Raw genomic sequence first — 26,774 nt, 5'->3', positions numbered from 1 at the left:
AGGTCTGACCTCAGTCACGGGGGTGGGCGGGGTGGGGGGAGGTGTCAGGTGTCTGAATGCGCTTCAATAGTGTGACGTCACATCCGTGGTAATTATTTGCACATTTGTTTTCCATTTGTAGTGTATATGTGCAACTGTTATAATATAGGCTGCTAAAAAAAATGTGCCTCGCTATGCTGCACAACCTACATTTTCCATCCTGGCTACTTTGCTGTGCTCCTACCCTATGTGTCCCCGGAATCGGTTTTGAAAATATGGTCAACCTATCCTACAACCTTCTGAGATCTCTGCGCTCCTCCAACTCTGGTCTCTTGTGCAACCCCGATTTCCATCGCTCTAACATTGGCAGACATGACATCAGCTTCCTAGGCCCTAAACTCTGGAATTCCCTCCCTAAACCTCTCCATGTCTCTACTTCTCTCTCCTCCTCACTCCTTTGGCCAAGCTGTCCTAATGTCCCTTTATGTGGCTCGGTATCAAATTATGTCTGATTGCGCTCCAGTGAAGCACCTTGGGGATGTTTTACTACATTAAAGGTGCTATATAAATGCAAGTTGTTGTTGTTGGTTGCACATGCACTGTGATGTCACCAGCAAAGGTCGTGACTTCACAACTTCACTGCGAAACAAGACACAATGAACAGAAAATGCTGGAAATGCTCAACAGGTCAGGCAGCACGCGTGGAGAGAGGAAGGCAGGGATAACGATTCAGGCAGCACGTGTGGAGAGAGGAAGGCAGGGATAACGATTCAGGCAGCACATGTGGAGAGAGGAAGGCAGGGATAACGATTCAGGCCTACGACCAATCGTCAGAAGATGTTACAAGAGGAACAGAGCCAGAGAAAAGGGGACAGGAGTTTTGTGTCTGTGTATAATAAGACAGACTGCAGGAGAACGGTACAACAGGTGTTTACTCAACGTGGCTCACACTGCAACTGATCTGTACAGATTACTACTCAGTGCTATATACAGGTGTGGTCACTGCCGGTACTGCAGTATACATGAGCTGTAAAAGATAGTTCCCCCCTTAAAGGTATATACATTACAATTCCTCCCCTTTTAGATTAACAGTACCATAACACTCATTTAACAATTAAATATCAAACTAATTACAATTAACACTTTTAACATGCAACATTAGCTGAAAATAGTCTATTTATATATTCAGTCTTTGGGGAGGCTTCCTGATCCTTTCTGGATAGCGCCTTTCCCGAGTGTTTTGCTCTTGGTGCAGAGGCGATTCTGGCCCCCTGTCGTCGGTTGGTTCATCGGCTTCCGATGCTACGGTTTCTGGGGTAGATGCGACCTGTACGTCGGGTTCATCACTAGGTACGTATGGGCAAGGCATGGGGTTGACTTGTTCCTGTGACTCTAGGATCTGGTCAGCATGGCGTCTCACAATGCTCTCCCCAACGTCCACTGTGTGCATTAGTGGGCCCTGCCGTGTGCATATCGTTCCTGGCTGCCATTTTTCTGTTCGGTAGTCGCGGGCCAAGACTGGTTGCCCTACATTGAAGCTCCTTGTTGGCTTCTCATGGATGTGCTGGAATTGCTTACTCTCAACATCTCTTCGTACGTTTGGTCTGAGCAAATCCAGGCGAGATCTTAACCTTCGGTTAAAGAACATCATGGCTGGGGCCTGGTTGGTGACTGCATGTGTCGCATTCCGGTAGGCGAACAGGAAATTGTCCACCTTGTGCTGCAGCGGAATGTTGTCATTGTACATAGCCTTTATTGCCTTCTTAAAGGTTTGTACGAACCTCTCAGCAAATCCATTTGTGCCTGGATGATCCGGGGCAGATGTGTAATGCCTTACCCCATTCTTTTTCAAAAACCTCCGGAACTCTTCGGACACAAACTGTGGTCCGTTGTCGGAGCAAATCTGTTCTGGCAAGCCATTCCTGGCAAAAATGGCCCATAGGACTGCAATAGTTTTCTCCGTGGTGGTGGAGGACATTTTGATGACCTCAGGCCATTTCGAGTGCGCATCCACGGCTATTAAAAACATTGAGTCCATGAATGGACCAGCAAAATCAATATGCACCCATTGCCATGGAGATGAGGGCCACTCCCATGGGTATAGAGGGGCCTGTGGTGGTGCATTTTGGATTTTCTGGCCTCCTGAGCAGCGCTTGGTCAGGTCCTTGATTTGTTTATCGATTCCCGGCCACCACACATAAGCCCTGGCTAGGCTTTTCATTTTTACCCCTCCCAGATGACCCTCATGAAGCTCATTGAGCACTCTATCCCTTAACTTGGGTGGAATTACCACTCGGGATCCACACATCAAGGTTCCCCGGCACACTGACAGCTGTTCTCTCCTTGTCGAGCATGCTGGCAACAGTGAGTCGCCATGTGCTGGCCATCCCTTCACCGTCAAATCATATACAGGTAGACTATCCTTTATCCGAAAACCTCGGGACCAGCCGAGTTTCGGATAAAGGAGAATTTCGGATTTCGGAAGGTGGGTCGGCGGGGGTCCGCGGGGGGGTCGGCGGGGGGTCGTGCGCATGACTTACGCTGATGCTCAGCGTAAGTCAGTCAGGGTCGGCGGGGGTCGGGGCCGGCGGGGTACGCGGGGGGGGTCGGCGGTTGTCGGGGCTGGCGGGGTCCGCGGGGGGGTCGGCGGTTGTCGGGGCTGGCGGGGTCGGCAGTTGTCGGGGCTGGCGGGGTCCGCGGGGGGGTCGGCGGTTGTCGGGGCTGGTGGGGTCGGTGGTTGTCGGGGCCGGCGGGGTCCGCGGGGGGGTCGGCGGTTGTCGGGGCTGGCGGGGTCGGCGGTTGTCGGGGCTGGCGGGGTCGGCGGTTGTCGGGGCTGGCGGGGTCGGCGGGGGGTCGTGCGCACGACTTACCCTTTATCCGAACTTCCGCAACCGGAACCCTCTAAAAACCGAAGGTTTTTTCGTTCAGCGTAAGTCGTACGCACGACTTACGCTGAACGAAAAAACCTTCGGTTTTTAGAGGGTTCGGTTTTCGGAAGTCCGGATAAAGGGTAGTCTACCTGTACCCGAGACAGTGTCGGGTCATTTCGGGTTTCCTTTTCGATACAAGCGTTAGTTACCGGTAGGTATTCAACTATAGTCGAATGGAATATTTCGACAGGATCCACTGCTGGTGCTTCCTCCGCAGTAGGCAGTGGCAGGCGTGATAGCCCATCAGCATTTCCATGCTGTTTCGTGCCCTTATATTCAATCTCATAGTGGTGCGCCCCTAGAAAAAGTGACCATCTTTGTAGTCGTTGCGCAGTCATCACCGGAACGCCCTTCTTCGGATTAAAAATGGAGACAAGAGGCTGGTGATCAGTCAGCAAGGTGAATTTCTGCCCGTGCAGATAGTGATTGAACTTTTTCACTCCCCACACTAGGCTGAGGGCCTCCCTGCCAATTTGGGTGTAGTTACGCTCGGCTGAGGTTAGTGATCGTGACGCAAAGGCTATTGGCCTCTCTGAGCCGTCTGAGAATTTGTGCGACAGCACCGCTCCAATGCCGTAGGGTGACGCATCACATGCCAACCGAATTGGTAATGCCGGGTTGTAATGGGCCAATACCTCTTTCGATGTGATTAGTGTTTTGCTCTTCTGGAAAGCTCGTCTACATTCGTCACTCCACTTTCATGGCACCCCAGTTTGCAGTGGGGTGTTCAGTGGGTGTAGTATTGTAGACAAATTTGGCAAGAACTTATGGTAGTAGTTTACCAGCCCGAGGAACGACCTCAGTTGTGACACATTTTCCGGTGCTGGAGCCTTGACTACTGCCTCAATCCTCTCTGGGGACTTATGTAACCCCTCTTTATCGATAACGTGGCCACAATACGAGATCTGTTTTCTAAAAAACTCGCATTTGGGGTGGTTAGCTCGGAGCCCATATTCCTGAAATCTAGTGAGCACCTGCTCCAGGTTGGCAAGGTGATCACTGTCATTTTCGCCCGTGACCAGGATGTCGTCCAAATAACACTGGGTCCCTGGGATCCCTTGCAGGACTTGTTCCATTGCCCTCTGCCAAACAGCTGGAGCTGATGCTACCCCAAATACCAGCCGGTTGTATTGGTAGAGACCTTTATGGGTGTTGATTGTGAGGTATTTTTTTGATGCTTCTTCTATCTCCATTTGCAGATACGCCTGGGCCAGATCAATCTTAGTGAAGCGTTTCCCTCCAGATAGCGAGGCGAAAATATCTTCAATCCGCGGAAGTGGATATTGTACGGTATGAAGGACCGGGTTCACTGTTACCTTAAAGTCCCCACAGATGCGAACCTTCCTTGGTTCCCCAGGTGTGCTGCTCAACGACTTTTTCATCACAGGGACGATGGGTGTAGCCCACTCGCTCCAGTCTACCTTGGACAGTACACCTGAACGTTCCAGACTCTCCAGCTCTGCTTCGACAGTCTGGCCTTAAAAATTTTGGGCTTGCGTTTTCTTCAATTTTAATCGTTGCTGTCATGCCTTTTAGTGTTCCGAGTCCTTGCTGGAACACTTCTTTCGCGTCAGTTAGGATCTTTGACAGTCGCCCAGGTGTGACGTCGTCATCCTTTTTGTCAGCCACAGTCAGTGCCTGTATGGAATGCCAATCCAGTTGTATTTTCCGGATCCATTCACATCCCAGTAATGGTGGTCCTCCATCTTGCAATACATACAGGTCTAGTTTTGGTGTTTCCTTACCGTTATATATAACGGTCACCCTTATTTTTCCTTTGGGGTAGACTTTTTGCCCCGTGTACGTCTTCAAAATAATTTTTGTGTCTCTCAAGGGTATGTGTGAGAATAGCTGCTCGTAGTCCCATCGGTTTATGACTGTTAGGGCTGATCCTGTGTCCAATTCCACCTTTACCTGGACTCCTGCTATCTTGAGAGTGACCCAAATGGTTCGGTGATCCTCCGTTGTGATCACATTATGTAGTTTCAGACAACTCAGTTCCCTGCTTTCGGAGTCGTTATCACTCTTTTGTTCATCTGAACTATTCTCCGTCATCTTATGTACCTTCTTGTACTTTTCTTTGGTAGGTTTCTTATTGCTGGTTTTCTTTCCCGACCTACAGACTTGTGCTTTGTGTCCTAATTTTCCACACTGTCTGCACACTTTGTCTTTGAACCAGCAATCATTCTGGTCGTGTGTTGTTCTGCCGCAGCGATAGCACTTCTCTGTTCTATATGACATTTCGTTTGTGCCATATTCTTGCGGTCTCTGTTGTATCTCTGCAGCACCCCATGCTGCTGCTTCATATGATACCGCAATGCTGAAAGCCTTTTCAAGCGTAAGGTCCTTTTCAGATAAAAGCCGTTTCTGGGTTCCTTCACTTTGAAGCCCACACACAAACTTGTCCCTTAAGGTATCTGCCAGTCCCGCTCCAAACTGGCAGTGTTTTGATTGTTTTTGCAGTTCTGTTAAATAATCAGCATTGCTTTCATCCTTATGCTGGTTCCATTTGTGAAACTTGAATCTTTCTGCTATCAGCAGCGGTGTGGGGTTTAAATGTTCCTGTAGTATCGTTACTATGTCTTCAAAACTCTTTTCCATTGGCTTCATTGGGGTTACTAGATTTCGTAATAAACCATACGTCTTTGCACCCATTAAATTTAACAATACCGACGCTTTCTTGTCATCTGACACCTCATTTGCCTTGCAGTATACCTCTATTCATTCGACATATGTAGTCCAATCTTCGACTTCATTGCCAAACACGGTGATACTGCCACTCTTCAGCATTTTGGGTGTGGTTTAAAATGGCGTCTCCCAATGGCTTAAAATGGCGTCTCCCGTGCTTTCCTTCCTCCCCCGCTGCTGCCAACGCCGCTCCCGGCGGTTCTCGTGGCAATGGTGGCGCCCTGTAGGTTTCGCGCGCTTCTCCTGCGCTGCTGCCAACGCCGCTCTCGGCGGTCCTCGTGGCAATGGCGGTGCCTCACGGGTTTCTGCACATCTCTCTCTCCCTCTCTTCGACGGTGCTCGGCCCCTGAACACTGGCTGCGCCCTGTGCACTCTGCCCTCTCTCTCTCTCCCCTGTCGACGCTGCTTGGCCCTTTGCTGTGCCGCTAGGTCGGGCTCTAACCCGCCGCTGTCCGGGAAGGGTCTGCGCACTACCTGTTGCCAGCCCGTTTCGCTGGACCACCTCGACTGGAAAGCCAAGCCTGGCCCTCGACAGCCTCCCCCGCAATTCTCGAGTCTCTGCTGGATGACTGGGCGGTTGCCCGTGGTCGACACCCGAGTCTCTGGCCTTGACCTCCAATCCACTGATCTCCAGGAACGAATCCCCGGGAGGTGATGCAGAGTTGCAGGTAGGTTCGAACTTGCCTTGTCGCCAATGTTGTGTCTGTGTATAATAAGACACAGACTGCAGGAGAACGGTACAACAGGTGTTTACTCAACGTTGCTCACACGGGAACTGATCTGTACAGATTACTACTCAGTGCTATATACAGGTGTGGTCACTGCTGGTACTGCATATACATGAGCTGTAAAAGATAGTTCCCCCCTTAAAGGTATATGCATTACAAGGAGAATAAAAAAGAATGGTTTGTGCTTATTAGGTGAAGGGCAGAAGATGATTCAATGACAGGTGTGATAATGGTGTAACACAAAAGGAGGCAATAATGAAAGAAATTAGAGATAAAAGATATATTTGAGACATAGAAGACATGTAAATGATTACAGCAGAATAACAGAGTGGGAGGGAAACTTAGACCACCTGGCAAAGTGGGAAAGGCTCCAGTGGCCCAGGAGTATGATGGAAGAAAAAGACAGGTAGACACCATGTGTGAACCACCTTGCCGGCCGTGTATGGGATCCCCACCCCAAGCAACAGCTCACACCTCCCCATTCCTAGTAGCGCTGGTACAGCCATCCTCTATTACCAGCACCTGCTGTCGAGGAGAAAATGGGAGTTGTGGTTAAGATCTGAAGTTGTTAAAGTCAACGTTAAAACCAGAGGTCTGCAAAGTGCCTACTAGGAAGATGAGGTGCTGTTCCTTGAGCTTGCGTTGATCATCATTGGAACAGTGTAGGAGGCCGAGGGCAGAGAGGTCAGCGTGGGAGTGGGATGTAGAATTAATGTGGTAAGTGACCGGAAGCTCAGGGTTGCACTTGCTGACTGAACGGAGGTGTTCAGCAAAGTGTTCACCCAATTTGCATTTGGTCTGCCCAATGTAGAGGAGACCGCATCGTGAGTATCGAATACAGTATTATTAAGTTGGAACAAGTACAAGTAAATCGCCGTCTCACCCAGAAGGAATGTTTGGGGCCCTGGACGGTGGGCTGGGAGGAGGTGAAAGTGCAGGTGTTGCATCTCCTGCGCTTAAAATAGAAGGTGCTGGGGGAAAGGGAGCTGGTGCTGGGGGTGATGGAAGAGTGGACCAGGGTGTCACGGAGGGAACACTCCCAAGGATCTCAGATTTAGGTTTTGGAGGTGACGGTATGATAACCGCTCCAAGCCCAAAGCGAGCTCAGGAGCGATTCAATCCACGTTCAGTTGCTGGTTTATGAATACAAGGTGAGGGTCACAAGCAAACATTCTAAACAGGCTCCGTGACCAGCTATAAAAACATTGTCATTGCAAAGCAGGGAAGGCCACTGAAAATATTCCAGCTGTGAATTTATTCCATTGAGGTTAGTTTGCAATCACAAAATAACTTGTATTTAAATTGAGTGGTTACTACACTCCACAAAGTCATAGATAAAAAAGTTTTTAAAAACTGGAGATAACTCTTCAAGAAGAAAGTACAGTCTAATAATAATAAACCCTCTTTAAAAATAAACCATCTAAAAATTGTATCTATACAATTTTATTCACACACTATGTCGGGATGACCTTTCAGAATCTGTATTGAGGATCAAAGCTAAAAGAAAACAATGGTTAGAGCTTAAGTGACTGAATGACATTCAATTAAAACAGTATTAACACTTCAGGATAAATTTTGTTTAATTTACTCCTACTCAGATGTAACAACATTAGTGACTTTTTTTAATTGGACATCATAATGTCTGACTCCTACTCAAATGTAACTAAATTAAAGACTTTGGGGGTTGATACAGCTTAATTTACTCCTACTGCACTGTAACAACATTAAAGATGCTTTAGGGTAGATACTCTTTCCCATCAATTCTATTTAACAGAAACCTGAGCTTTCAGCCACTGTTATTTGAGAGCATGAAAAATTCATACACCGAGTTTTTTTTCTATCTAGGAGAATATTAATTTTCTGTATTTTCAAAAATCAAGCACTGCTAAATCTATCAATTAATGCCCAGCATGAAACACTAGATGACACTTACATCTCCATTACCCCTTCACATATAAGATGATATTATTATTAAAGAAATTGCCTGATTTGCATGGCATTTTTATAAATTATCAATCTTTCTGGGGAGCCGCGTTTGGGAGGAAAGCTGACTGGAAGTCATATTTTTAATGATGATTTCTGGTCATGTTTTCAATCATTATTAAGCTTCCTAGTGGGCTGCACAAAGTGGTCTTATTACCAGATGCAAAGCTGTTAATCTGTTAATCTGTATCCCAACCCAACACAAGTGAAAATCAGACACTGTCTCCAATAATATTACATAACACAGAACAGTAATGAGAAGGGTGTCTAGCGGTTCTTGCAGTAAAGCATCCGACTGCCTAACCCAGACGTCCGTGAGTTTGAACCGAAGTTTTGGGAAGTTGCAATTGCTAGGGTGAGTTTTTTGGCACTTTTTCGACTGAGCTATCGGAGGAGACAAGGCAGGGTAGTCCTTAGCCTTCGGGCTCTAGGAAAGAAATATACATTTAAAAAATGAACAGAGGTTGTTTAACTTCAACCAAATCCAAAGGTGAATCTTGTTTATGTTTAAAGTTAAATTCCAACTGGAAACATAGGCTGGAATTTTCTGGGGTCCATGTGGGCGCAATCGGAGGCGGGTCAGGTGGAAAATGTGAAATATGTTGGAGCGGGTCGGGAACCCACCATCATCCCGCCCCCACGCGCCTTTCCGTTAGGTGCGTTTGCCGGTGCGGCAATGACCTGCCGGTGTGGCAATGGCCTGAATGGCAGAGGTGGACAACTTAATTTAAATCATCAACAGGTACTTGTCAGACCCTTAAGCACCTTTTTAACCCTACCTTGCAAATTTCATTGGCTGACAATGGGAATCATACAGCTCAGGAACCACATCTGTGAGCCTGAGGCGGGAGTTGAGTGGCCATTGATCCAGCTGATTAGTTGACAGCATGAAATGTACTATAAAAGCTCCCACCTCACAGCTGATCACTTTCCTCAGGCAGAAGCTGTTGCTGACTGCATTCCCAGCACAGATTTAGCTTTCTAGAGGTTGGAAGTGTTTCCAGCAAAGCCATCCAGTGTCACCTCATTGGTAGAACCTATCACACCATTGACAGATTGCTCCTCTCATCTCTACTTGACCTGCCATCTATTCCATCAGCATGGGTGCCGATTATACTGTCTCACCTTCATCCTCAGAATTGGACCACAGTGAGCTCCAACACCAGCAGCACCAACAACACCACCATCAACCTTCTCCTCAACCACCTGATGCTGCACAGGACCAGAGGGCATCAGTGCAGGGCTGCACCATGCCGGAGGCGATACCCCCAACACAGGGTATACAAACAGAGGATGAGCGAAGGGTCATCAACCTGAAACGTTAACTCTGTTTCTCTCTCCACAGATGTTGCCTGACCTGCTGAGTATTTCCAGCATTTTCTGTTTTTATATCAGAGCCAAATTTCCTGGCAGCTGCCATGACTCTTTCATCCTTTGTCAGTCCAGCCTCCCTCAGCTCTTTGCTCCTCCAAACAGACTTTCCTGTTCGCTGCTTGGAGACAAGGGCTATCCACTGAAGATGTGGCTCATGACCCCCTTGAGGAGGCCAAGTACTGAGGCCGAGGAGAGATATAATGAAAGCCACATTTCCACCAGATGTGTCATAGAGCAGAAAATAGGCATGCTGAAAATGCGCTCCAGATGCCTTGACAGATCTGGAGGAGCCCTTCAGTGTGCACCAGCCAGGATCTCCAGAATCGTCATGGTCTGCTGCGCCCTGCACAACATAGCACAGCAGTGAGGATTAGCGCTGCATGAGGAGCAAGGCACCGAGCGCACAGCCTCTTCAGAGGAGGAGGAGCAGGAGGAGGAGGAGGAGCATCAACTGGAAGATGAGGAGGAGGAGGAGCAGGAGGAACTGGCGGGCCAGATCCCACCAACACCCGAGCACATTGCTGCCCGGGAGGCCAGGGGTGGCCTCATCATGGCCAGATTTACTTAACTTTACGCAGTACACCCATATGGCACCAGCCCACAGCAACACCATAAAACAGCCCTACAATGACCAAGCCATTCCTTTCACACTGACCACCATTGATGGAGGTAACGTTATGTCTCACTATTCACTGCAACTCACTAAGCACACAATCTGTCCAAGACCGGAAAGCGATGAAAATAATTATTTTTATGTTTGACAGCACATTAACGGAAACTTTACATAAACATTGAATAAAACACCCAGATGGATACTCTTGTGAATTGACTTGTGGGTCATCTTTTTCTTACACGTGTTTCTATGTGGTGCTACCCCTATGGCTTCAGCAGAAGTAGAGGCAGCCTCCTCACTTCCCTGCTGTGACTGCTTAGATACTCTTGGCAGACGTCCCCTGGGTTTTGGAGCCTATGAGGGCCCCGCCAAAGTCTGCTCCTCCTGCGACTGTGCAGGGGCAGACTCTGCCATCGCTGTCCGAGGAGGCATCCGGTGTTCTGACTGAGGGGGTGGCAACGGAGGAGAAGTGTGAACGCTTTGAGAGGAGCCCCCAGTTCTATGTTCCCTCTCACCATCATCCCTCTCATGGGCCACCTACTAGCAAGGAGCTGGAGAGCACCATGCTGCACATCAGTGGGGCCATGAGAACCCACGTCTACACTGACATCCCTCTTAGAGAGGACGTCTATGAGCCTCTGCCATCTATTCTCCATAGAGACCAGGTGCTCCTTTGAGTGGCACATTAGCTGCTCCATGTAGGTGGCCATCCTATCCATGGAGGAGCCTACAGTCGTGATCACCTGTGACACGGTACTGCTCATGTTGGAGATGGACTCCTCCATTCTATGAACATTTGCAAACATCAGACTTGCAAAACCTGTCACAGCCTTCTGCACTTCTTCCTGTACCTCCAATATCGCCCTCTTTCAGGGTGGCGAGGCTCACCGTCTGCATGCAGCTGAGCAGAGCTTGGAGCATCCTGCGCCCTCCGGCGAGGAGTCTCCACTGCTGACCCTGTCTCCACCATCTGCTCTTGCTCGCTTGTGAGTTGTGAGACACTAGGTGACAACACTACTCTATCTCACGTGGAACCCACCGAGGTGAGCGCCTCTGTGTGGTGTTGGGCACGCTTATGTCTGGTGATGCTGCGCCCTCAGAGGCTGGAGGCTGATCTGAGGAGTCATCTTCCTCTTCCTCCTGGACAATGGTGGGGTGGGGGGCTCTTGATGGACCTGTGGGAGAGTAACAAGATGAGTTAGATATGCCATATGAAGAATGGGTACAGATACCATTATGCACATGATGACCATTCAGTGGCTGGTGACATCAGCCCCCATATGAATGACTGAGGTATGCCATGTAGCTGTATGACATGTAATTCTGTCACCAGGTTGCTGAGACGTCCCCCTCTCTCCGTCTCCCACCTCCAACTGTTCGGCGACTCCAGATATTTCTAAAGCAGCCTCCTCTGCTGTAGTAAGGGTGACAAATGATGGAGGGCCACCACCGGTTCTCCCCCTCTCCCTCTTATTGTGGGCTCCCTTTTCCTGCAATGAGGAAAGAAGAGAAGGTTGAGTGAGAGTGATGGAATGAGTGTAAGGAATGGCTGGGTTACATCTTTAGAGGGTGACTATGATGGAGTGGGGTGGCAATGCCAAGTGGCCCCTTTGTGTGTTGTTATTTGGTATGATTGCACTAGGATGAGGGTGAGTGTGAGGGGTAGCTAGTGAGATGGGGATGTGATAATGTAGATAGAGAGAGAGGGGTGGGTGGACGTGCAAGGTATGTTGGTGTGAGTAAGGATCTGAGAAACTCACCCCTTCTATTGGATATATTCTTGAAAAGGAAAAATGTGTACAGATATTGGGAATGAGCTGGGGAGTGGGACTAATTGGATAGCTCCTTCAAGGGGGGGTCAGTGGTTTGCGTGCCTGCAACGTGTAAGGTTGGAGTGGGCCTGATGGCCTTTCTCTCCCCAGCCACTGTCTCAGACTGAACCAGGCTGCTTATAACCTCGGTGTTCTGTTTGACCCTGAGATGAGCATTGTTTCTTTATTTTTGAGATGTGGGCATCGCTTGAGAAGATGGTGGTGGGTCTTCTTCCTAAACCGCTGCAGTCCGTGTGGTGAAGGTGCTCCCACAATGCTGTTAGGTAGGAAGTACCAATATTTTGACCTAGCGATGATGAAAGAACGGCCGATATATATACGTCAGGATGATGTGTGACTAGGAGGGGAAATTGGAGGTGATGGTGTTCCCATGATAATATGTTCATGTCCTTCTCAGTGGTAGAGGTTTTCAGGTTGTGAAATGGTGTCAAAGGAAACTTGGTGAGTTGTACAGTGCATCCTGTAGATCTTACATGCTTCTTCTTAGGCAGTCACTCGGAACCGAGGATGACTTGCTTCCACATTAAAAATGAGTTCTCAGGTGACTGATGAGTCCAATGTGGGACCTACAATCTCTGTCACAGGTGGGGCAGATGGTGGTTGAAGGGGCAGGTGGGTGGGATGCTTGGGTTGACGTGTGCTCCTTGCACTGCTTGCGCTTGGCTTCCGCTTGCTCCCGGCGAAGAGACTCGAGGTGTTCGGCGCCTTCCCGGATGCTTCTCCACTTTGTGCAGTCTTGGGCCAGGGATTCCCAGGTGTCAGTGGGGGCGTTGCACTTTTTCAAGGAGGCTTTGAGGGTGTCCTTGAAGTGTTTCCTCTGCCTACCTGGGGTTCTCTTGCCGTGTTGGGGCTCCGAGTAGAGCGCTTGTTTTGGGAGACTCGTATCGGGCATGCGAACGATGTGACCCGTCCATCAGAGCTGATCGAGCGTGGTCAAAGCTTCGATGCTGGGGATGTTGGCCTGCATGAGAACACTGACGTTGGTGTGCCTATCCTGCCAATGGATTTGCAGGATCTTGTGGAGGCAGCGTTGGTGCCTGCTGTACATGGTCCATGTCTCTGAGGCATACAGCAGGGCGGGTATCACTGCTGCTCTGTAGACCATGAGCTTAGTGCTGGGTTTGAGGTCCTGGTCTTCAAACACTCTCTACCTCAGGCGACCAAAGGCTGCACTGGCACACTGAATGCAGTGTTGGACTTTGTCATCGACGTCTGCCCTTGTTGACAGTAGGCTCCCGAGGTATGGAAAGTGGTCCACGTTGTCCAAGGCCTTGTCATGGATTTTGATAATCGGGGGGCAGCACTGTGTGGCGGGGGCAGGTTGGTAGAGGACCTTTGTCTTATGGATGTTTAGTGTAAGGCCCATGCTCTCATACACTTCGGTGAAGGTGTTGACGATGGTTTGGAGATCAGCCTCCGAGTGAGCGCAGACGCAAGCGTCATCTGCATACTGTAATTTGACGACAGAGGATGGGACGACCTTGGATCTGGACTGGAGGCGATGGAGGTTGAACAGTTTCCCGTTTGTTCTGTAAATTAGCTCCACTCCAGCGGGGAGCTTATTGAGGGTGAGATGGAGCATTGCAGCAAGGAAGATTGAGAAGAGCGTTGGTGCGATGACACAGCCTTGCTTGACCCCGGTCCGTACGTGAATTGGGTCTGTGGTGGAACCGTTGGTCAGGATCATGGCTTACATGCCATCGTGAAGCAGGCAGAGGATGGTGACAAACTTTTGAGGGCAGCCAAATTTGAGGAGGATACTCCATAATCCCTCACAGTTGACAGTGTCGAAGGCCTTTGTGAGATCAAAGAAGGCCATGTACAGCGGTTGGTGCTGTTCCCTGCATTTCTCTTGTAATTGACGCGCGGTGAAGATCATGTCCATTGTGCCCCTTAGTGGGCGGAATCCGCATTGCGACTGGGAGGAGCTCTTCGGCCACTGGGAGAAGACGATTGAGGAGGATTCTTGCGATAACTTTCCCTGTGGCAGACAGCAGGGAAACTCCTCTGTAATCACTGCAATCGGACTTGTCACCTTTCTTGAAGATGGTCACAATTACGGCGTCTCTGAGATCCCCTGGCATGCTCTCCTCCTTCCAGATAAGAGAAATTAGTTCATGAATTCGCACCAGTCGTGCTTCTCCGCCATGCTTTAGTGCCTCAGCAGGGATTCCATCTGCTCCTGAGGCCTTGTTGTTCTTCAGTTGTCAGATGGCCTTTTCAACCTCATGCCGGGCTGGGGTTGTGCTGCGATGGTGGCGGGTAGCATGCTGCGGGATGGAGTTGAGGACACTCACGTCGAAGACAGAGTCTCGGTTAAGGAGATCTTCGAAGTGCTCCTTCCAGCGGGCATTGACTGCCTCTCTGTCCTTGATGAGTACCTCTCCGTTCTTGGCCTGCAGTGGGGTAGGACCTTGGGTGCTTGGGCCTTAGATGGTCTTGACTGCGCTAAAGAATCCACACAGGTCGTGGTTGTCGGCTAGCTGCTGGATCTCCTGCGTTTTCTCCACCCATCATCTGTTCTTTAGGTCGCGAGTTTTTTGTTGGACCTCGGCCTTCAGGCATCTGTAGAGCTGCTCTCGAGTTGTGTTGCTGTTTCCAGATCAGGAATGCCTTGCGCTTGCGGCTTATTAGCTCCTGGATCTCCTGGTCGTTCTCGTCGAATCAGTCTTGGTGTTTCCTGGTCGAGTGACCGAGCGTCTCTTCACAGGTGCTGATTATGGAGGCCTTGAGTGCAGACCAGGTGCTGTGGACACTCTGTGTCTCTGCATCACTGGGAGTCGTCAGGTTGTTTGTGAGGCGCAGGCTGAATAGGACTTTCCTAGCGGGGTCTTTGAGTGCTCCAGCATTGATTTTCCGGTGGCATTGTTTCTGTTGTCGCCGCTGTTTTGGGGCTACATTGGTGGAGATGACAGAGTAGATTAGGCGGTGGTCTGTCCAGCAGTCGTCAGCTCCAGTCATGGCGTGGGTGATGCGGGCGTCCAGTAGATGCCAGTGCTTGGAGCGAGGGTGCTGCCATGAAACCTTGCACTTGTCTCTCTGATGGAACAAGGTGTTGGTTATGACAAGGCCATGTTCTGAGCATTTCGACAGGAGAAGGGTACCGTTGGAGTTGGCTTTCCCTACCCCCTCTCTGCCGATCACACCTCCCCAGAGGTCTGTGTCCTTTCCAACTCTGGCGTTAAAGTCGCCAAGGAGGATCAGCTTGTCGCCCGTTGGGACTCGGGACAGGGATTGTTCGAGGCTGGAGTAGAATTCCTCTTTGGTCTCGTCTGTGGCTTCCAGTGTTGGGGCGTACGCAATGATGACCGTAGTGCACTGATTCTGGGCTAGGGTGAGCCGAAGAGTCATGAGGCGCTCGTTTATACCGCTAGGAGAGTCTCTGAGACGCCCAACTAGTTCATTTTTTATGGCGAAGCCTACCCCATGGAGGTGGCCTTCTTCTTCAGGTTTGCCTTTCCAGAAGAAGGTGTAACCACCGCCTTGCTCCTTGAGCTGGCCTTCCCCTGCCCACCGGGTCTCACTTAGGGTGGCAATGTCTATGTCGCAACGTTTGAGCTCCCAGGCAACAATAGCAGTACGGCGTTCCGGTCAGTCACCGCTGGGGTTGTCCATGAGGGTCCTGACGTTCCAGGTCCCGAACTTCATTTTAAAGGGTAGAAGATGTCTGTGTGTAAATTATTTTAATGTGGGGTGGCCGTTGCACACCAGCTACCACACGGGCTTGACAGGGCAAGGTCTTGGTCTAATGGCAAGGGGTTCCAAGACGATTGGAGACCAGGCTCTGCTATAATGGTCTAGCACACACACACAAACATACTGCTACTGTCCTCCTCCCTCCTTCCCGCAGGTCCTCTCTGCCTGGGTTTCATAGGATGCATTGTGGTCCTCCCGACCTCACTGTCAGTCCATGCTGCACCTTCCCTGGGCCCCGACCCCGCTGCTGGCCCACGCTGCGCCACTCCTGGGTCTTGACCTTGCTGCTGGGCTCGTCCTCGGTCCTGGGTCCCGGCCTCGGACATGAATGATGTTGCCTCTCACAGGATCAAATTAGCACTGATATTCTCGCGATCCCTGGCCCCGAAATCCACTCGCGATCCACTAGTCGCTAGATCACTAGTCCAGTGAAGAAGCGTAGTCTTGACGGCAGAGGTGTCTGGGAATTTGGGAGCTAAGTTTAAGTGAAGAGCCAGTGCTCACTGAGAACAAAGAACAGGCATGGGTGGGGGATGGGCAGTGGGCTCAGGTAACTTTAACCTTGTAGCTTGAACTTGCAGTTAGGGATAAAATGCACCCATTATTAGAGCCAGGGGAACTTAAACAGCAGAAGAGAAGAGAAAAAAAAGATGGCTCTTGGGCTGGCAGCTCCCTAGGGAGCTTCTTTGCCATCCTTGGCCATCCGTTGCCATCCTTGGCTCTTTCTCCCCCAGTCTCCTCTCATCTTACATACTACCGCCGCACTGCACCAGTAACGGGAAGGGGATGGGTGTTGAGTTCAATGGCAGGGACGGCAATCAAGCAGGCTGTTTGATCCTGAATGCTGTCGAGCTTCTTGAGTGTTGTTGCAGCTGTACCTAAACAAGCAATGATGAGTATTCCAGTACACTCCTAAATTGAGCATTGTTGATGGTGAAGAGGCTTTGAGGGGACAGGAGGTAAGCCACTTGCCGAAGGCTACTTAGTCCTGTAACCACTGATATGGCTGATCCAGTTAAGAGTCTGGTCAGTATTGGTCCCAGGCTGGTGGGGGACTCAGTAATGGTGGTTCCCAGGAATCCAGCCCAGACTAATGGGATGGAAATCTCTCCTGTCTTTTGTTTATTGGAGTCCTATGTGAAAATATGTTGGGCAATTTCAAGACGGTTCCTAGTGACCATTGGCCCACAGCAAGAACCCACCCCTAATTTGGCACTAATTGGAAAATTTCACTCCTCAGAATGCCTGGAGTGGGAGATGAAAATGTCAGACCAATGCACTGGGTGGGGAGGTGGAGTGGGGTGGGGTGGTGATTTCCTCTAAGTCTGGGACTAAGGCACATTGTTGGGGGAAGAGAAAGGGCAGCTTTACTTTGCCTCTTCCCATGCTGTACATAACCTGGATTAACCAATAAAGCAAATAAACTACATGGAATGGTGCGACGCAAACCACTAAAATATAGCAATCCACTGATCCCTGGTTCAAAGCCCTCCCAGACAAGCGCAAAGAGCAAGTTATCATCAGAAGGACATCTCAACAGTTCCACCTGCTTCTAAACTAGACCTTCAGGGATAAGCGGGAAAGCAGAGCTAAGGGTCACGATGCAACCTATATTCAGAAGGGAAATTAATCGGGAAGGAAAGGGTTAATCTTCCTTGTGAAAGTCGATGCATATTATAAAGATAGTGGTGTCTCTGGTAACAAAAGATAAAATAGAATTTTACAAGTGCTTCATGTCTTCATTGCTACAAATCTATATTTAGATTGGAATAAAATGCTCCTTGAATAGCAATAACCTATACTTCTTTTTGCATTGCCAGGCTTATATTTTCTTCAGTTGATAATATTCTACATCTGTATACTGTTTTGTGAATAAAATGCACATAAAACAGATGCAATGCAATCAGAATTTTTTTGCAAAATTAAAAATACTTAGCAGTAATTAACAGACAAAAGCAATTTTCAAACACAATGTCACAATCTCAATTTAATGCCTAGTAACAGCTTTTATTTGATATGCATAGCTTTCCAGGCCACTGATTAGCATTGTGCTATTTAACATACTCCTAGTGGAGTACAGAAAATAACCAATATGTGTTTGATGCCAGTTTGACCAACTGCAAGCTCCAACTGACGTTCATGATGTGATTGATCCAGGCTGTTTCCAGTAGGCATGGTGCATGCAGACAACAGCTCAAAACTCAGAGAATCAAATATGCTGACTTCTTGCATAAATTCTTTTTAAAAAAACATAAGAATTAGGAGCCAGAGTAGGCCATTACGGCCCCTCGAGCCTGTTCCACCATTCAATAAGATCATGGCTGAACTTCTACCTCAACTCCACTTTCCCACCTTTTCCCCATATCCCTTAATTCCCTTAGTACCCAAAAATCTATCGATCTCAGTCTTGAATACACTCAATGAATGAGCATCCATAGCCCTCTGGGGTAGAGAATTCCAAAGATTCACAATCCTCTGAGTGAAGAAATTTCTCCTCATCTCAGTCCTAAATGGCCGACCCCTTATCCTGAGACTGTGACCCCTGGTTCTAGACTCTCCAGCCAGGGGAAACACCCTCTCAGCATCTACCTTGTCAAGCCCTGTAAGAATTTTATACGTTTCAATGAGATCACTGTATTGATCAGTAATCTGTCATTCTGGAATGGTACACTAGGTGGTGCTGTATGTATATAAGAGTGGGCTACCCAGGATGCACTAGGCTACCCACAAGGCAGCAGTCAAGATGGAGGCCTCTACAGATACTGTACCTAGTCCACATGTGCTCAATAAAGTGTCTAGCAAAAGCTAGCTGTTCTTAATAAAAACGACTAGTTATTAATGAACATAACATGGTGCCAGGATTGGTAAGATCTGCTGAATATTGTGCAACGCAACATGGAGAATTTGAAGCCACCAGAGCGTTTGAAACTCACAGGAAATGTCGACTACAATTGGCAGACTTTTAGACAACAATTCGAACTCTACATTGCTGCCATCGGATTCGGTACGAAGCCAGATGCAAGAAAAATAGCGTTGCTGCTCATGGTTGCAGGCCCACAGGCAATAGAGGTATTTAATACATTTGTATTTAATCCAGAGGAGAACAGAGAAAATTTAGACGATGTGCTACAGAAATTTGATACACATTGTTCTCCCAAAAAGAATGAAACCTATGAAAGATACGTGTTCCGTTCGAGGACACAGCGGCAAAATTAGACTTTTGATAGCTTTGTGACCGATCTGAAACTAAAAGCACAGACATGTAATTTCTCTGAGCTGAAAGCATCCATGATTCGTGACCAGATTGTGTTTGGTATTCATGATTAAAAAGTCAGGGAACGTCTGTTGAGAGAAACCGAACTAACATTGGAAAATGCTGTGAATATATGCCAAGCCAGTGAGCTAGCTCGACAGCACGCGAAGACTTTCAGTGAAATCAATAATGATGTGATTGTAGTAAGTGCTGCTGTCGGTGCTATGTTCTACAAGGGGAAGCAACATGGGCAGAACAGAAATGAAAAGCAATCGGAGGAAGGAATTTTTAATTGTAAATGCTGTGGTTACAAACACCAGTTAAAACAATGCCCAGCGTTTGGAAAAATGTGCACAAAATGTCATGGAAAGAATCACTTTGCCAAACAATGCTTTTCAAAAGTAACAACAAAGAAAGGGCAACAAGTCAATATGATTGAGGACACTGATTTAAGTGAGACATTTTTTGTACGAATGCTGTCATGTGACAATATCGAAAAGGATACAGAAAATGTGCAGCCCTCAGATATGGACAATGCTGAATATAACGTCAATGCAGTAAAAGAGGACAAATGGATGATCCCACTGCAGATACATGGAGCATTAGTTACATTGAAACTGGACACTGGGGCAAAAGCAAACTTAATCAGTATGAGTGACATTAAAAACATGAAAGAAAAGCCCAAAATACAGAAAAAGTCAGTACTACTGAAGAACTATAATGGTCAGAAAATAGATAGCTTAGGTGTATGCAGACTTAAAGTGACAGTCAAAGACAAAGTGCATCATCTCATTTTTTCTGTTGTGGCTGAAGGACTTGATTCACTACTAGGTGACAAAGCTTGTGAAGACTTAGAACTGGTCAAGAGAGTCTACCGTATAAACTGTGCCATAAGCAGACCAGATGACTCAGTGGATTCTGTAGTAAATAATTTCCAGGATGTGTTCAAAGGATTTGGAGTTCTACCATTCACTTACAAGATCCAGCTAAAGGAGGATGCTCAGCCAGTGGTACATGCTCCATGAAGAGTTCCAGCACCCCTGCGTGACTGGCTCAAGAATGAACTGGACAGAATGACCACACTAGGAGTCATCAGGAAAGTCAAAGAGCCAACAGACTGGGTTAACTCCATGGTATGTGTAAAGAAAAAGAACAATGATCTAAGAATATGCATGCATCCAAAGGACTTAAATGCAAACATAAAACGTGAACACTACCAGATTCCCAAGCGAGAAGAACTCACCAGTGAAATGTCAGGTGCCAGATACTTTACAAAGCTCGATGCCTCACAAGGATTTTGGCAACTAAAACTGGATGAAGAGAGCACCAAATACTGTACCTTCAACACACCATTTGGCAGGTATTGTTTCCTCAGAATGCCTTTCGGGATAATATCTGCATCTGAAATCTTTCATAGAGCGATGGAACACATAATTGAAGGTCTGGAAGGAGTTCGGGTCTATGTTGATGACATCATCATCTGGAGCTCCACACTGAAAGAACACAATGAGAGACTGACTAAAGTGCTACAGAGCATACGCCAGAATGGACTGAAGCTCAACAAAGCCAAGTGTCAGTTTGGCGTCCAGGAAGTCACTTTCCTAGGAGATAATCTATCTGGTAAAGGAATAGAGCCAGATATGGAAAAAGTAAACGCCATACTCAAAATGCCCCGACCCACTGACAAAAAAGGAGTGCTACGCATCATGGGGATGATAAACTTCATTGGAAAGTTCATTCCTAACTTGTCAGCCAAGACAGCCTATCTGCGAGACCTGCTACATAAAACAAATGAGTTCGCATGGACAGAAAGACATGAACAAGAGTGGATAAACCTCAAAACAGTGCTGACAACCACACCTGTACTCACCTTCTTTGACCCAACAAAAAGAATCAAAGTGTCAACGGATGCATCAAAAGATGGCCTAGGTGCGGTCTTGCTACAAGCAGAGGGTGAAGATTGGAAGCCTGTTGCCTATGGCTCCAGGTCTATGACTGATACTGAGTGTCGATACGCCCAGATTGAAAAGGAATGTCTAGGCTTGGTAGTTGGACTAGAAAAGTTTCATGGCTACATATATGGACTTCCCACCTTCACAGTTGAGACAGACCACAACCCACTGGTTGCCATCATAAAAAAGAACCTGAATGAGATGTCTCCAAGGATTCAATGACTCATGATGAAGCTGCAAAGATATGACTTTGAACTGATCTACACACCAGGCAAATACATAGTGTTAGCAGATGCACTATCCCGAGCACCCACAATGAGTCATGTGAGCTCTACTGAAGAAGACGTGGATGTTCATGTGAGTATGGTCACTGCTGCGCTGCCCGTGTCAGACACAAAATCAAAGCAAATAGCAGAAGAAACAGTAAAAGATACAGTGTTACAAACAGTAATAGAGAACATTCATCATGGTTGGCCAAAAGGTTCCTGTCCAAAATATTTTCACATAAGGTCAGAATTGAGTGTCGCAAGTGGACTATTACTAAAACAGAACAGAATAGTCATTCCACAGGCTCTACATCAAGACATGCTCAAAAGGATTCATGAGGGACACCTCGGAATTGAAAAATGCAAAAGGAGAGCAAGAGACACTGTTTATTGGCCTGGCATAAATAAGGACATTGAGAACATGATAGGCAAATGTGAGACATGTCAGAAACACCAAAACAAACAAGCAAAGGAACCAATGATAGTAGCTGACATACCAACAGCACCATGGCAAAAGGTTGGTATGGACCTTTTTCATTTAAATGGTAAAGACTATCTAATAGTGATTGACTACTATTCTAACTATCCTGAGATGGCGCTGCTCTCAAGCACCACAGCAAGCAGTGTCATAATGCATGTGAAATCCATCTTCGCCAGACATGGAATTCCCAGGATTGCCGTTAGCGACAATGGTCCATGCTTCAACTATAAGGAGTGGCAACAGTTTGCAGCACATTATGACTTTCAACACATTACATCCAGTCCTTTGTATGCTCAGTCGAATGGTAAGGCAGAGAAAGGTGTTCAAGTTCTCAAGCAGCTACTGAAGAAAGCGACAGAAAGCAAGTCTGATCCTTATCTCGCCCTGCTGAGCTACCGAGCCTCACCTATAGACTCTGGTTCTTCACCTGCTGAACTCCTAATGGGTCACAAGTTGCGTACCACGCTACCCTGCTGTGCAAAAGAAAAGCAGAGTAAGGAACTGAGACAGAGACTTCAACTGTTAAAGCTGAAACAGAAATCATACTATGACAAGTCATCCAAAACTCTGAAACCATTGACAAGGGATGATGTTGTCAGGATTGAGGATCCAGATGCATGGAACAGGAAAGCTACAGTTCTTGAGGAAGTAGGACCAAGGTCATACACTGTTAGAACTGAGGAAGGACAGATTCTCAGGAGGAACCGCCATTCCCTCCTAAAAACACAAGAGACTATTGAAGAGCAAATCGATGACAATGCCGCAACTGAATCTTGTCACTCACCACCAGAACAATCTAACACAAATACACATACAGGCTCTCATGAAAACACATCAGACTTACCTGTGCTGAGAAGATCCACACGTGAAGTAAAAAAGCCTGATAGACTTAATCTTTGAGTACAAAGAAAACTACATTGAAAATGTATTGACTGTTGAAGGTGTTTATGTTGTTATTGATTGATATTGATTGATACTGATTTTGTTTAACCTCAAAGAAAGGGGGATGTAATGATCAGTAACCTGTCATTCTGGAATGGTACACTAGGTGGTGCTGTATGTATATAAGAGTGGGTTACCCAGGATGCACTAGGCTACCCACAAGGCAGCAGTCAAGATGGAGGCCTCCACAGATACTGTACCTAGTCCACATGTGCTCAATAAAGTGTCTAGCAAAAGCTAGCTGTTCTTAATAAAAACGACCAGTTATTAATGAACATAACAACCACCTCTCAGTCTTCTAAACCCCAGAGAGTATAGGTCCATTCTACTCAATTTCTCCTCACAATCAAGTGCCGCCCTTTTTATTTACCGAGGGAAATTTCTGCTATTCTCATGGCAGCAGTTTACATCCAGCCACGAGCCGACGCTAACACTGCACTAAGCGAACTTTATAGTGAGGTTAGCAAGCTTCAGAACCAGTATCCTGAGGCAGTTTCCATCATTGCGGGAGACTTTAACCACTGTAATCTAAAGAAAGTATTGCCGAAATACTTTCAACACATCTCCTGTCCGACAAGAAACGGAAAAACTCTAGATCGCTGCTACACAACAATAAAACACGCCTACCGTGCCATTGCTCGGCCGGGCTTCGGCAAGTCAGACCACGTCTCCGTGCTCTTACTTCCTGTTTACAAACAGAAGTTAAAGAGCACACCCACAACAGTGAAAACGGTGCGAAGCTGGACAGCGGACACAAAGCTACAACTGCAGGGCAGGCTGGAAATAACGGACTGGAGTGTTTTCAAGAACCCAGACCTGGATGTGTATGCAGGCCACGTCACTGGATACATCAACAGACTGGTGGATGAATGCATTCCTACCAAGATTGTCCGTTCATTTCCCAACCGCAAACCATGGATGAACTCAGACATCCGCAACAAACTAAGAGAACGGTGTACCGCTTTCAAATCAGGGGACACCGAACTCTACAAGAAGGCCAAGTATGACCTCAGAAAGGCCATCAAAACAGCAAAAAGAGACTATAAGAACAAACTGGAGTCCCAGTACGGCGGGGGCGCCAACACCAGATGCATGTGGCAGGGACTAAGGGCCATCACCAACTACAAGGGGAGCTCAGCGGGAGTCACCAACACCGATCCCTCCCTACCAGACGAGCTGAACACTTTTTATGCTCGCTTTGAGAGGGAGAACACTGAGCCGGCAATCAAAACCCCCAGCCACCCAGAGGATTACATATTACAGCTGACTGAGTCCGAGGTCCGGAGAACCTTCAGGAGGGTGAAAGCACGGAAGGCAGCCGGCCCAGACGGGGTTCCACCCCGTGTCTTTAAGACCTGCGCAGACCAGCTGGCTCCTGTGTTCACGGACATTTTTAACATCTCACTGCAGTAGTCTGTTGTACCAGTGTGCTTCAAGGAGGCAACCATTGTGCCGTTACCTAAGAAGACCAAGGTAACAGGCCTCAATGACTATCGACCTGTGGCTCTAACACCTATAACCATGAAGTGCCTGGAAAAGCTAGTCATGACACACATAAACAGCATCATCCCCGACTCCTTGGACCCGTTCCAGTTCGCATACAGGGCGAACAGGTCTGTGGACGATGCCATCTCCCTAACACTACACACTGCCCTGGAACACCTAGACAGGAGGGACACTTACATCAGACTGTTGTTCATTGACTACAGCTCTGCATTTAATACTATTGTTCCCTCCAAGCTTGTCCTGAAACTGAGGGACCTAGGCCTGGGCACCCCCATCTGCAATTGGATTCTGGATTTCCTGACTGGCAGGCTTCAAGTGGTGAAAAAAGGGAACAACACCTCATCCACTCTGGTCCTCAACACCGGAACGCCACAAGGCTGCTGCCTCAGTCCTTGGCTGCACTCTCTGTTTACACATGACTGTACAGCCATACACAGGAACAACCGGATCATCAAGTTTGCCGACGACACCACAGTAATTGCCCTGATAAGCAACGATGATGAGACGGAGTACAGAGATGAGATAGTCCAGCTGATGAAATGGTGCAATGACAACAACCTTGCCCTGAATGTTGGCAAGACTAAGGAGCTCATCGTGGACTTCAGAAGCCACCGAGGGAACCATCGCCCCATCAGCATAGACGGGACACCAGTGGAAGTCGTCAGTTGCTTCTGATTCCTGGTACTGCAGAGCTCCGATGACCTGGCCTGGAAACACAATACTGAGGCCATGCTGAAGAAGGCACACCAGCGCCTCTACCCTCTATGGTGCCTGAGGAAATGCGGCATAAGCACACAGTGGCTTGTGAACTTTTACTGCGGCACCATAGAGAGCGTCCTGACGGGTGGTGTCAATGTGTGGTATGGTAACACCACTGCACAAGACAGGAAAGCCATCCAGAGGGTTGTGAGGACGGCAGAAAAGATCATCGGGTGTGCATTTCCGTCCATCGAGGAGATCTTCCAGACCAGGTGTCGGAACAGGGCCCGCTCATCATCCAGGACCCCAATCACCCTGGGCACGAACTGTTCTCCCTCCTGCGGTCCGGCTGTCGGTACCGCAGCATCCGAACCAGGACCAGCAGGTTCAAGAACAGTTTCTACCCACAGGCAGTGCACCTACTGAACTGCTAACCGCACTGCCCCACATATCATAGTCACATTCTCCCCCCCCACCCTGGAACTGTATATCACATGAACCGTGTGCGCACAAGAACATTCTTGATCACTGGACTGTGTGCACATAGGACCCTTGTACCTCAACCTTAACTTATAACTTATATAACTTATAACTCATTTGTACATTGCACACTGCATTTTAACTTATACTTATTTATATATATTATACCTATACTACCATATACTTATCATATTATATTACTATTACTTCCAGTGGTAATAGAGGCTTTTTGCACTATTCATCATATCCTGCAACTTGGACTGTCATTGCTATACTTATTTGCTTATTTGCTTATTGTTTCTATATTTATACTTGTTTTTACTTTTGCTTTTTATTATATTTATATACTTATATTGTGGGAGTGAGTGGGGAGTAAGCATTCCATTGTACCAGTTACATATGGCAATAAAATAATCTTGAATCTTGAATCTTAAGACAGCCCTCTCATCCCAGGAATCAGTCTAGTTAACTTTTGTTGCACCCCCTCTAAGACAAGTATATCCTTCCTTAGGTAAGGAGACCAAAACTGTGCACGGTACTCCAGGTGTGGTCTCACCAAGGCCCTATATAATTGCAGCAAGACTTACTTACACTTATACTCCAACCTCTTTGCAATAAAGGCCAACATACCATTTGTCTTCCTAATTGCTTGTTGTACTTGCATGTTAACTTTCTGTGATTTGAGTACAAGGACACCCAAACCCCTCTGAACACCAACATTTCCTATTCTCTCACCTTTTAAAAAATATTCTGCTTTTCCATTCTTCCTACAAGAGTGGATAATTTCATACTTCCCCACATTATACTCCATCTGCCACCTTCTTGTCCAATCACTTTACCTGTCTATATCCTCTTGAAGCCTCTTTACGTCCTCCTCACAACTTACATTCCCACCTAGCTTTGTATCATCAGCAAACTTGGATATATTTCACTTGGTCCCCTCATCTAAGTCCTTGATGTAGATTGTGAATAGCTGAGGCCCAAGCACTGATCCTTGCGGCACCCCACTAGTTACAGCCTGCCAACCCGAAAATGACTCATTTATTCCTGCTCTCTGTTTTCTGTCCATTAACCAATCCTCAATCCATGCTAGTATATTACGCCCAATCCCATGAGCCTTAGACAAGTGGTATAGTGCAAGCGGGATAACACAAGGAGAAACTAGGCAAAAATTTAAATTTAAGATATTAATACAATATGTTATATTTATACATTTAGAATTGATTTGAAAGCAATGTCCATTAATTCTGATTACTGTTTTCTTTAAACCAAAATCAGTGAAGCTGCTGTGCAAACCAAGTACATTTATAGCTTGCTGTCACCTCCCCAAAATACTCTATAATACGGGAAGTGGAAGGAGCTGCCGAGGTGC

Source organism: Somniosus microcephalus, chromosome 8 (assembly GCF_052327205.1).
Source record: "Somniosus microcephalus isolate GS21.2 chromosome 8, FLI_Smic_1.0, whole genome shotgun sequence".
Lineage (NCBI taxonomy): Eukaryota > Metazoa > Chordata > Chondrichthyes > Squaliformes > Somniosidae > Somniosus > Somniosus microcephalus.
The sequence above is the reverse complement of the archived record's forward strand: the minus strand, read 5'-3'. Positions refer to the sequence as shown.